Source organism: Oncorhynchus kisutch, linkage group LG30 (genome assembly GCF_002021735.2).
Source record: "Oncorhynchus kisutch isolate 150728-3 linkage group LG30, Okis_V2, whole genome shotgun sequence".
Classification (NCBI taxonomy): Eukaryota; Metazoa; Chordata; class Actinopteri; order Salmoniformes; family Salmonidae; genus Oncorhynchus; species Oncorhynchus kisutch.
This window is the reverse complement of record NC_034203.2, coordinates 27447491-27460931: the sequence shown is the minus strand read 5'-3', so window position 1 is coordinate 27460931 and position 13441 is coordinate 27447491. Positions and strand designations below refer to the sequence as shown.

Sequence of the window (13441 nt, the reverse complement as noted above, 5' to 3'; positions counted from 1 at the left end):
CACATGAACAGAGTGGATTTACATGAGTAAAATATGTCTAGTGAGATCTATTTCTCTTCAATATCAGATTTGCAAGTTTTCCATTTACACTAGCATAGGATGTGCAGCTATTAGCATACCGTAAATATCATAATATATAGACAAACAAAATCAGGATAGCAATTCAAACTGTACAGAAGCTACTCATCTAAACCATGTTGCACATAGTGTTCTACACACTTGATTAATGCAATGATTCACAAATGTGTGGATATTTTAAAAGACTTCCATTTTCAATTTGGCCAAGAGAGCAAAAATGATGTCTACTGGTATTAAAGTAATTAAGATAATTATTGTAGGGACGTGGTGTGGGAGAGCTGTTGTCTACACTGTACCTCTCAGAGGTGGGTATATGGTGTAGACGTCTCCCACACTACCTTCAGAAGTAGTGTGGGAGATAATTTTTAAAGAGAGATTAGAATTTAGATCCCTCTCTTTACATTACACAAGTATCTCCCCTGGACCAAGTTTGTGTTGTCAAAGTACTGTAGTGTAAAGAAACCCATAAAAAACACCTAGCAAGGACAGTAACATCGCAATGTCTGCAAGCCAAGTTTTTACCACAGAATATCATCTAAAATATTACATAGCATTGACGAGCTAACCACCTCCGTCTTAGACTTCATCAGGAAATGCTTTAACAGGAAATGCTTTATCAGGAAATGCATCGACAACGTTGTCCCCACAGCGAAGGTTCGCTGCTTCCCGAATCAAAAGCCCTGTATTAACACTGAGGTTGGCACTAAACTAAAGGACCGAGCTACCGCACACAGGGCTATCGCAGCCTATCCAGAGGCTACAGCTGAGGACACGTACGCATACACCAAGTCCCATTTCATATGTACGGTGCATTCAGAAAGTATTCAGACCCCTTCCTTTTCCCACATTTTGTTAAATGAATTGTTTTATTTATTTCACCTTTATTTAACCAGGTAGGCCAGTTGAGAACAAGTTCTCATTTACAACTGCGACCTGGCCAAGATAGAGCAAAGCAGTGCGTCACAAAAAACACAGAGTTACACATGGAATAAACAAGCATACCGTTAATAACACAATACAAATGTCGATATACAGTGTGTGCAAATGTAGTAAGATTAGGGAGATAAGGTAAAAAATAGGCCAGAGTGGCGAAATAATTCACATTTAGCAATTAAACACAGGAATGATAGATGTGCAGAAGATGAACGTGCAAGCAGAGATACTGGGGTGCAAAGGAGCAAAAAAAAAAAAAAAAAAAAAATATTCAGATGAGGTAGTTGGGTGGGCTGTTTACAGAGAGGCTATGTACAGGTGCAATGATCGGTAAGCTGCTCTGACAGCTGATGCTGAAAGTTAGTGAGGGAGATAAGAGTCTCCAGCTTCAGTGATTTTTGCAATTCGTTCCAGTCATTGGAAGCTGAGAACTGGAAGGAGAAGGAGGCCAAAGGAGGAGTTGGATTTGGGGGTGACCAGTGAAATATACCTGCTGGAGCGCATGCTACGGGTGGGTGTTGCTATGGTGACCAGTGAGCTGAGATAAGGCGGAGCTTTACCTAGCAAAGACTTATAGATGACCTGGAGCCAATGGGTTTGGCGACGAATATGAAGCGAGGGCCAGCCAATGAGAGCATACAGGTCGCAGTCGTCGGTAGTATATGGGGCATTGGTGATAAAACAGATGGCACTGTGATAGACTACATCCAATTTACTGAGTAGAGTGTTGGAGGCTATTTTGTAAATGACATCGCCGAAGTCAAGGATCGGTAGGATAGTCAGTTTTATGAGGGTATGTTTGGCAGCCACCCAATACGTGGACTGTTCTCTATGCTCTCGTCCTGCAGTCAGTACCGGTACATCAAGGCTCAGACAAACACACTCCGAAAAACAGCTTCTCTATCCTCTGGCCATAAGACTGTTAAATGGCTAACAACTTCTGCTCTCCCTCTCCCACACTGTCCACACTGACTCTATGTCCATCCACAGGCCTCTACCCACTCAGACACAACCAATACTGCTGCTAAAATGATTATTGACTAGATGTCTTACTCCATTACACTGCTGTCCATTGATTATTGATTGCCATTAGTATTTATCTATTTATCCTGCTACTGGTCACCATTACTCCTGTTTACATGTACAATATATATTACCATTAGTATATTACCATACGTATTTATATATTCTTGCTACCTGTCACTTTTCAGCTGTTTATATGCATATCCTACTACCAGTCACTTTTTATGTATAAACCCACCTCAACCACTCCATCACATTGAATAAGGTACTGGCACTGACCTGTACTGTATAAACTTGCATTCTCGTGTTTCTAACTCACATCCTAGTTATTGGTTTTTATTTGTTATTCTATGTTCTATTATTATCTATATTATTATTATCATTATCACTGCATTGTTGGAAAGAGTTCTCAAGGTATGGATTTCACTGTACTGTTTTACACCTGTTGTATCCTGTGCACAAGGCGAATAAACTGAAACTTGAAGCTATTATCAACCTTTTATTTGTTGACTCCGTCTTAGCTTAAATTTTTCTTACATGTTGATAAAAGTGGTTATTTATCCAGTCTTATATTCAAAGTCCAAAATTATGGCACAGGTTATTATATTAATAAAGATCAGGGACATATTCAATGATCAGGGACTATAATGTTAGATGATTGAAGTACAGCCCAAAAGTTTGAAAGATAAAATGTTTTCCCCCAGTTTATTTGCATGGCTTTATTTATTATGTCAGTCTTCAGAACATTTCACGTAGGTCCAAAACTCTCTTGGATGATAGAGGGAAGGAAAAGTTCTGTGGAAGAAGGAAGAAGATCTTGAGAGTGGACAAGTCTGGATCCGTGTTGCTTGTCAGATTTCATCCGATGTGGACTCAAGGCCTGGATTCTTCTTCTATGCTTGATCTAACTTCTGTCATCTGGGCTGCCTGGCTGGCTGCAGTCGGAGGATGTCCTGTGGGGATAGATGTGGAGGACGAATAGAAATGGGTTTCAGAAAAGGAGAGTATGGCAGTATAGCTGTGCGCTTTTGAAACACAAAAGAGGGTGTTGTAGAGTCACTTCCTTGCAAGTACCGCAATTCAGTTGATGGTTTAAATTGAGTCAGATCTACGATTGAACGTTTGATTTTGAATGAGGAACTTTTTGCCCTGTATCATGAATAGAAATGACTATCACAAACAAGAAGATGAATATAATCACCACACAATCTAGTGATAATCTAGTGATACAATAACATCTTCCTTGACATAGCTTTCCATCAATCTTGAAAGACTTCTCCTTTTGGTCCAAAATGGGATTGTCATTCAGGTGGTTTATCCTGGAGCACTATGGCAACGTGTTTGGTACCGCTGACAATAATTCAACTAAAAGAGAAGCACACATAATAGATTGAAAAGGAAATATGTTGTGAATCCGAGGGGCACGTGGAACTGGCTTCAACTGAGTGTTTGTTGTCTGAATGGAACAAGCATTTATCGAATGCCAGGGCAAATCCCTCAAACCTACTTTTAGCCTCAATTTAGTTCTTTTTCCCTCTCACTTCAGATTGCCTTAGAACTGTCGGGCTTTTGATCATAATGAGTAAAACCACAGAACAATGACTCAAGACATATTTACCACAACACTCTCCAGTACTCTCTTATTAACTGTGTTATGGTTGGTTGAAACAGTCCACAATCCTGCATGAGGTTTTGTCCATAATGTGAACAACGCATTGGGGGGGAGGGGGACAGACACATCCATGGGAAGTGAAATCAAAGAACATATGTCGGGGTGGAGGAATGGGAGACAGTGAGACATGGGACTTACGGGGGTCTTTTTTTCAGACAGTCACACAAAAATTCAAAACACTTGAGCATAGCATCTGAAGATTCATCATCAGATTATTTCTCAGATTAAATATGAAATATTGTATATGTAGTCCCCCTCTTCTTATAGGCTACATGAGTGTTGAAAGTTCAAATCAAATCATCAAATTCCTCTCAATGTGCTCTGTTTGTTATACACTTTAGGATAAAAACACATGATAACGGATCTCCGAGATGATCATATTGTGCAACACAAGCAGTGGGAAGGGAAAGACTGTCTTAGTGCTTCAATATGATACAGTATTCTGTTACTGTTGGTTTCTTCCTTTCACTCATTCTGTGGCTTCATTACTGAGGAAAACAGGGAAACCTGACAATCGTGAGAAAGACTCCAGGGTGAGTTGATGCATATGTATGGGTGGGAGCTGAGCTATTCTTCACAAGCTTGCACCGAATAAAGAAACAATTATACTGAAACGTCGTGTTGAGGAAGGGCAACAACATGCAGCTACAGTGTAACAGCAAGAATAAGCACATTCTGCGAGCACCATAAGTGTTCTGAAAATACAGAGAAGTGGCTACTTGTGTGTCTTTTGGACATATACAGTATGGCATTGATCACAAGCCCCTGAATAATAAAACACACAAATATTTCAGGCACTTTGCAGGTCAGTTCAAATAAAGTATTGTGTTTATACTTTCAATAGTACTCTATACATAAACATTATTTCTCTAAATAGGAATATGTGCCAGCGGATTACCATCATTAGCCTACATCTGTTTTGTCTTACTGCGCTATTCTTTATTATGTAAAATTATGCTGTGGAAAACATGAGAGCTCCTCACTAATCCTCTCACTTTCCACCTGGTGAATTTGACCCAAATTCGCATTTCCCCTGTGCGGCCAGGAGACCAGCTTTTTATTGAAGCCACGTGTAACAGAGCCCACTGACCTAGCAATGTACTTTGGCTAGGGGGAGAAAAGAGAGGAAATTCATCTTCATTCAGGACAATAACTTTGCTTCAAACTTTTCTGTTGTGTTTTTTTTTTGTACTTTAGAAAGTAGACTCCATTTTTTGAGGGGTAATAATGTATTCTGTGTCAACATGCACTAGTAACAGAGTCTGTAATTCTGTTATTTCATTTCACAATGTTTAAACAAAGATTACTTCTATAAATAGTGGAAAGTAATGGTCCAGAAACTGACACTGGTATTAATAATAGTGTGATATTATGTTCAAAGGGAAACAGCCTGGGAATTCTGGGAAACTGAAAAGAATTACCATAAACCTGTTGAGCTCAATCCAGTTGACGGATATAATTTTGCCCTCCAGTGCATCCATTGTTGTCTATAACGATGACAAGACATATACAGTTCACATTTGATGTTCCCACATAACAAGGCTATAATAAAACAACAGGAAATTACAATTTCTTGCCTGTAATCCAATATGACATGTTGTCATCAGAGGACTTGCTTTGGGAGTTATGCACAGCAGTGACATTGTGGTCATGTTGACAAGGCATACAGACACAGCTGGGAAAACTATATAAACAGGTAGACAAACAGTTCCTATTGGCCCGGGGATTACTAGAGGGATGCTGTTTGGTTTGTGTTTAAGTTGGATGTGTTTAGATGTTATGGCTTCATGTGCTGGGTGGATTGCTTATGTTTTTCCATCAGCAGTGGCCCCACATAATCTCATGACCTTCCCGGTGTGGCTTTTCCCCCTCTGTCCAGATTATTCATCAGGTCCAGTTGGGATTAATCATGTAGCTGCCTTTTCCCTTTTATTGTTTGTCTTTAGTAGTGACAACTTCTGTAAGCTATTAGCTGATACTGAGTGCAACAATAGCCCACTTTGCAATGAATTATATATTTAACAGAGCCCTATATGAAACACTGTGTTTAGAGGAATTTAGAAATATGTATTTGACTGTGCCTATTATTTGCACACACTGTATACAGATTTTTTATATTGTGTTATCGACTGTATGTTTGTCTGTGTAACTCTGTGTTGTTGTTTTTGTCTCACTGCTTTGCTTTATTTTGGCCAGGTCGCAGTTGTAAATGAGAACGTGTTCTGGACTGGCCTACCTGGTTAAATAAAGGTGAAATATATATACATTTTTCTAATATTATCACTATCAAAATCCAGGCACCAGGTCCATCACATCCTTTGGGGGCCATATTCCTACTGTACAGGCAGGTCCTATACAGAACTGCTAAAATCACCAGACACCAGTCCCTGCCTTCTGCCAGATCCACGCCAGGTTTTACGCTGGCCCATTGAAAGCCAGCTGCTGCAGAGCAGAGAACCGGCTCACGGTTTCTTCGCTTGTTTGTATGGGGAGTTCGACTGGCTCTGGCTCAGCGGTGTGTAGATAGAGGAGGGAAGAGATTGACTGGAGCACAAGCCCGACCTGAGACCCCCGAACTGAAGTCTCATTCTAGAATGTTTCAGCATTGTTTTAGGCGACTTTCAGAATACATTGACATCATCGTGGAAGACGAGTGCCTGCATTTTTTTTAGGATATGAGCTGATTTGCTTCTCATTCGCATCGTTTACTATAGCCTAAAATTACAGCCGTGCAGTTGTTGAATTCATTGCGTCCCCTCGAAAGGAAAATGTGGATGCGTGAGAGAGGGATATGGAAGAAACCTATTGATTAGGCCTAATAGTTCCGAACATCAGCTCGCTATGGAAGAGTTCGTCAGGTCCTTGGGGGCGCATGGACATGGAGAGGGAGAGATACCTGCCACAAGAAACAACACGATCTGTCCCTCGTAAGGGGAGCATGCATCGGAACCACGGACGTCTTTGTGTTGCCCGCTGCGTATACCGAGTTTGAGGGTGGCCTATAGCCTGCTGAAGGGGTAACCACTCTCTCTGTGTTACTTCGGTGCCGAACTGCAATATTTGTCAATCACCATTTAGGACTATTCGCCCCCAAATGTAAGTATTCCAACATTGGTCTAACACGCCGTCCTGCCGTCTGGGTGCTAGTTACGTTACTTGCGATGAGGGTGTCGGTGTTTTTTTTTTTAGGCTGAGTTGAGAAAATACACTTCATTCCTAACGATATCGTTGCGGTCACTAACGGACATTTTACCGAATTTCACTCCATTTTAAGAACACTTACAGATTGGTCTATAGTTGTGATGTCAATGACAAGCAATCTGTGAAAATTAGGTCTATCTGCTACTGCTTGGTATACCAGCCTAAAGATTTTACAACCTGAAATAATTGCATTTTAACAGACATCAGTGGTTCTTACATTAAGCGATTCTGGGCCTTGGGATATTGGAAAAGTTGCATGAGGTTTATCCAGATGTGGACTTCTTCGGCGGCCATCGTTGCTCTGAATTCAGTGAATTCAGTTTATTCAAACTACTGTGCTTTTAAAAATCTAGTTAGGCTATAATGAATGGATGGATTGAGGGCTAGGCCTACTACCTGAAATATATTATTATAGGTTTTATTCTGTTGGTCTCTGAATGAGGTGTTGTTGACCTGGCTTTGGTAATTAGTCTTGATGTCACCTGTGTAGATGAGGTTTTGTGTTTAGCACTGTAAAAGAGACAAGGAGAATAGTAATCTTGGATTAGGAAGAAAATAAAAATGTATGTGCAGTAGGGTGGTTTGGCAAAATCTTTGTCTAGGTAACACTGTCAAGTACAGAAGTGGAGCGATAGACTGTCAAATAAATGTAACATCTCCCATTACCCCATTAGACATAGCCTAATCCCGAGGACACAACGACCTAAGTAGCTGCAAGTCAGTTGCTGTCTTCATCTTCCTCTCCATTCTGCGGCTGTAAAATGAGATCATTTCACTGAACATGTATAATTCACAGATAAGTCAGCCATGTGTGATGGGACACACACACACAACAAAACCCCCAGATAGCATATGGTATCAAAATGTGTAGAATTCCAGGAAATTAGCATTAAAACTGCGAAATTCTATCTCAGCCTCATGGCAAACTGTGAACAAAAGCATGAGAAGCTATAAAACAGCACATTTTCTTTCTCTGCCCCATGGTAAAAGTGTAGAATAGCAGGAAATAAGCTTTAAAACTGCAACATTCTGTCCTAGCCTGATGACAAAATGTGTAGAATTGCATTAAATCAGTCCTCACACAGTTACCGTGCACTAATTCCATAGATTAGCTCGTCGTTTAGAGCTGGGCAGGCCATCTAATAAGAGAAGGGAGAATATAAAGTCCTCATTATCTTTCATGGAGGATTCCGTTTATGAATCATCATCATAAGTCAACATAAACGAGGCCAAATGCCAAAGCAAGCACCCTAACAAGCATATTGGGCTCTATGGGAAGCAATAAGCAAATAGCATAGGATTCCAAGCGGAGCATACATCTGGCAAAGAGCTTGACCAGTCATTATAAGTTCATTAGTTTATTAGTGATTAGTCTAGCTCTAGCTAGCCTATATATCACAGAGGTGAGGCAGTATACCTTACCTGTAGACACACCACTCAACTCACTACAGGAGGGTAATGTTGTGTGTTGGCCCATTCCATTTTCTATGCTGGTGATGTAGTCTATTTAACTAGGTCAAATCAGGATTGGAAATGCAGTTGAGAAAATGAGTTGCGCAGCGGTCTACGGCTACAGACTACAAACCCTGGTTTGATTCCAGGCTGTATTGCACAACTAGTCCCATAGGGTGGTGCACAATTGGCCCAGCATAGTCCGGGTTAGGGTTTGGCCGGGGTAAGCCATCATTGTAAATAAGAACTTGTTCGTAACTGACTTGCCTAGGTAAATAAAGGTGTTTTTTATTTGATTTCTTTTTTACAAGTGATGTTAAAATCTAAATCATAACTTATTTGTTTTAAATACCTGTCTAGGAACCGGAGGAGTAACTTTCATTTCACTTCAGTGTTGGGATGGGCTTGGGGAATTCATTGGGACAAATGTTCCGTTGTCCCTCCCATGCCCACTCCCCTGCCCCAGATGCTCTCTCTGCGGGTTGGTCCATTTGTTGAAGCCCTGGGTCTCCAGGGGAAGTGCCATCTCATGTCACATCAGCTCGGGTGCAAATGGCTTCAATGTAGGCCTATGCTAGTGTGATTTCTAGCATTTTTTTGTTGTTGCAACTGTCGATTTACATATCAAAGTGGCTGCATTTCAATGGAGAGAACTTGAGCTACCAGCCCCCATCCCCCAACCAGTTTTGTCCTGAGAGGGGAAGGGTGCTGCTGGGCTATAGAATAGGAATGCTGTTCATTGCAGACCACTGTAAATGTTTTTTTGCCAGTTATTTAATGCAGCATCAATATTCTGTGCGTATGTGTTTGTGTGAGAGAGTGCTTATGTTGGATTGCAAATGCAGATTTAGTTGGGATTGACAAGAGTTGGTAGGCTGCCATAATTCAAACCAAAATCCCCAAAGTAATACCCTTTACAGACAGACTTTACCTGTTGCCTGTAAAAAAAAAATGTAGGCAATGTTTTTTTTTTTTAAGAGTCCAATTCATACAGTCCAATTTGACCACATTCTTGCCGGGTTAAGTCGTTTCTATCTCCAGTGCACATGCCGGCACATTTTGGAATGGGAGCAGACATGGGCTGATGTGGGTGGACGTCTATTTGAAAAAATCCATTGAATATACACCATCACAAAGAAATCCATTATTCATTTGTTTTGGACAGGTCGTAAGAAACACTGTAAGACTAATAAAATCTATTTTCAAAAGAATAGAATGGCATATTTTGAGTTCAATTATGTTGCTGGTCGGTGCAGCTTATATGCTACATGGTAGCGCCATGTACATGATATCAAAAGTTAATTTGTTAATTAAACAGACAAGACACTTCGGCTACCCTTATCACAGTCAACACACATATTTTATAGTAGGTTAAGAATTATGAGAAAAATAGAAATACATTTGAATAATATTTTGCACACATGGCAACGTGTGGAACTGATGTCATATAAAAAGTAATATTTTAAAAACAGCCCAAGGCAAGCCTATGCTTTTTAGATACAGGTTTCATCTCTTTCCTACCCTCACTCCACTTCGTTAGGGAGCAGGAATAGGGTCCTACATTGAGGGTATTGTCATCATGATACCAATAGAAAATAATAGCAATCTATATTTTCAAAAGCATGTGAGTCTCGTGTTCATATTTCACAACCTCTGCAGGCTATTTGAGTTGCCCTGAATTTTCCAGCAAAAAATGAAACCTACACTTGATTTAAGCTACATTATTGCATGCTAAATATTTCTTATTCAGTGATAGATGAACAAATGACTAATGAGCTGTATTACCTTCTCTTATTTGCCCAGCCAGAGAATTAACCAAATGTTTAAATGGAGATTCAGTGAAACAAAATCCCATTGATTAAGACCCATCACAAGCTTTTGGTAGGGACTAGGCCTCGACTATTAAGTGACTTACAAGTGAAGAGCAAAATAATCCACTTGTTAAACTACATAACGTGCTGGCAATATATATATATTTTTTTTAAATGAGCCAAATGGACAAGATGATCAGGAGCAGCATTCACCTCAACTTAGTTAACATTTCCACAGCCTAATTGCAGCCTAACTAATATCCAAATGGAGATTCAGTGAAAATCAAATCTGACATGGGATTGATTTATCAAGACGAGTCTCCACGCTTGTCTAAAAGCAGCGTAGAGGCTTTGTCGCCGGCAATACCTTTTCATATATAAAGAAATGTTGTCAAAATGTTGTCTGGATGCTGTTTTTCGCGGGAAACGTCTTGGTTTGAAAGGTGTGTAAAGTAGAGAAATGAGTAGTGCCCACTTGGGGGTTTTGGTGGGAGCTTAATTAAATACGATGACTTGTATTTATTTATTTTCTGACATAAAAAAAAATAATAATTATAGGATCTAAGATTAAAATCTTTACAGCACACTTTTTGTTTGCTATTGTCTCTTACATTAAAAGTATACACTAGGCCTATACTTGGGATGACTACAAAACATGATCAAAACCAGCTCTTTTATAAAGATAACTCAAGAAGAAACTACACAATAGGCCTACATGCTTCAAGTAGCATCTTGTGTAATTCTAGTATTGTAAAATAATAAGCAAAAAGATCAATGGATTAAGCCATTTTCTTGAACTTCTATTTGAGTTATTGGTTATTTACAAAATCCAAATAGATTTCTGGAGGCCTCTTCGAAAGCTTTGTGGGAAGCACTGTTTTGAGCAACCAAGGGCCTCTTGTTTTTCTGTCATAAAGAGAGTTTATTTTCCATGCAATGCAGCTGTTGCTCTGCTGTGAAAGAATGCCTTGCTGAGTGTAGCCTTGCTGAGTTTATTTAGATTTATTTCCTTTAATGTCTTGTCAAACATCGCCTAATAGGGATGTCGAACACAATGAAACCGTGAGGAATCAAACAGATGGACACACACACACACCATTCCTTCCTTACAAACAGATGGACACACACACACACCATTCCTTCCTTACAAACAGATGACAATTTATGTCAAGAAAGAGGAAAAGCCTCTTCCCTTCCCTCCCTCATTCTTTTAATTTTGTTTCTATTTCTTCTGAAATGTACATCGCTCACATCCTTTAGTTGAAGCCCAGGTTGCTGTAACGCAGGGGGCCGGCCTACAGCACAGGTCAATGGTGATGGTCTGTTGGCACCCGATTCCTTATATAGAGTACTGATTTTGACCAGGGCTCTGGTCAGATGTAGTGCACTATATAGGGGATAGGGAGCCATTTGGGACAAAAGCCCCACAGGCGGTGGATGTAAATGCCAGGGGTAGCGTTCTAACAAGGGTTAGTGGCCCTGATCATCCTGCCTTTTGGTAATAAAGTGAACGCAGCTCTCCTCTGCCCGCTACGGCCCGCCACAACCCAGATGACACATAATGAAAAGAGATGCCTGCTTCCTGTGCTCACGCACAATCGCATCAGAGAAGGAGAGAGAGAAGACACAGAGGGAGAGCGAGAAGCTCACCTGCCATCCTCAATCACAAGGGGCCGGTTTGACAGCTGTCTTTTTCTGTTTTCTGACACGCTCACTGTCAAAAGTTAGGAACAAACAGATGGAGAAGGAGAGAATGGGAGGAGGAGAAGGAGAGAATGGGAGGAGGAGAAGGAGAGAATGGGAGGAAGAGAAGGAAAGAGGGATACGTGAGGAGGGTGATGAGTTTGTTTGATTTGGTAGTTAATTGTAAATGTTCATCGTAGCTTTTTCATCATCTGTCTTCCTCCTTTTTATAGCAACTGAGATAAATGGATGGAGACTGGAACAAATGACATTGTGTTAGGTTGTGTTAGCTGACCCGCTCGATTAATGTATGCCTTTGGTATTTCTAAGGGGTAAAAATCTCCCTCACCACCCTCTGTGCTTTAAATGACAGTTAACTTTCCCCCACTGCTTCTCAAATGGATGTTTAATGATCAACAGAGGCCCTGGAGCTGAGCTATAGAGCAGAGCAGCCCTAGATATGTTCTCACCAAACATCTCCCTCCCTGCCTACCCTCCATAGCCCCTACAACACAGAACGCTTTTCCTTCTGTTAAGAAAGCAAGCCCCCTTGGTGTTGTTAAAGCCCACATCGTCTGGAAGGGAGCGGAGGGGCTGCTAGTTTTGAGTGATGGATGATCTTTGGGTCTTTTGGGTCCATGTTTAACTCTTTGGAGTGTGTAAAGCTGGCCCAGTGGGAGACGTGTCGCAGGGGTGTGATGGATGGCCGGGGGTCCTTAGGCTTCATCTATCAGGAGATTAGCAATGACCTGTGAGTTGTCTGGACCGCCCTCAGAGATGCTCTGTGATGCTCTACCACCACTGGACTGGAGGGCATTAGCGTAAGAGGACACTGCTCTGGAACTGTCTCAGGGGAGTAGACCGATTATGTGCTTTATTTGGTGGTCTTCTATACCTTCAGGTCACAGGAAGTGTGGAGCTTATAGCGCTCAGGTGCTATGCTTTTGTCTTGGTAGGGTGGATCACGCTGAGGCAGATCTGAGGCTTGCTATGAATATTTTTTTGTTGCCTTCCATGATTTCTAGAAATGGCAAGTTTGTAATATACAGGTTCCACACTATTGGAGTCATGTTTCTCTTTCCTTTTTGAAAGATTGTTCATTTGAGTGGACTGGAGATGAATGTGTCTTCTAGAGATCGACCGATTATGATTTTTCAATGCCGATACCGATTATTGGAGGACAAAAAAAAGCTGATAACGATTAATCGGCCCTTTAAAAAAAATGTTTTTGTAATAATGACAATTACAACAATACTGAATGAACACTTATTTTAACTTAATATAATACATCAATAAAATCAATTTTGCCTCAAATAACTAATGAAACATGTTCAATTTGGTTTAAATAATGCAAAAACAAAGTGTTGGAGAAGAAAGTAAAAGTGCAATATGTGCCATGTAAGAAAGCTAATGTTTAAGTTCCTTGCTCAGAACATGAGAACATATGAAAGCTAGTGGTTCCTTTTAACATGAGTCTTAAATATTCCCAGGTAAGAAGTTTTAGGTTGTAGTTATTATAGGACTATTTCTCTCTATACCATTTGTATTTCATTAACCTTTGACTATTCGATGTTCTTATAGGCACTTT

General features: G+C 40.5%; 1 protein-coding gene across 13 annotated transcripts in view; it reads left to right on the top strand.

The window, feature by feature from the left end:
• Window positions 1-6165: 6165 nt before the first annotated feature.
• The window catches only part of LOC109875133 (adhesion G protein-coupled receptor L2), a 127340-nt gene continuing 120064 nt past the window's right edge, over window positions 6166-13441 (top strand). For all 13 annotated transcript variants that reach the window (XR_004206370.1, XR_004206369.1, XM_020467348.2 and 10 more), the window contains exon 1: window positions 6166-6802. The gene's annotated coding sequence lies outside the window, so the exon portion shown is untranslated. The remainder of the gene's footprint in view (window positions 6803-13441) is intronic.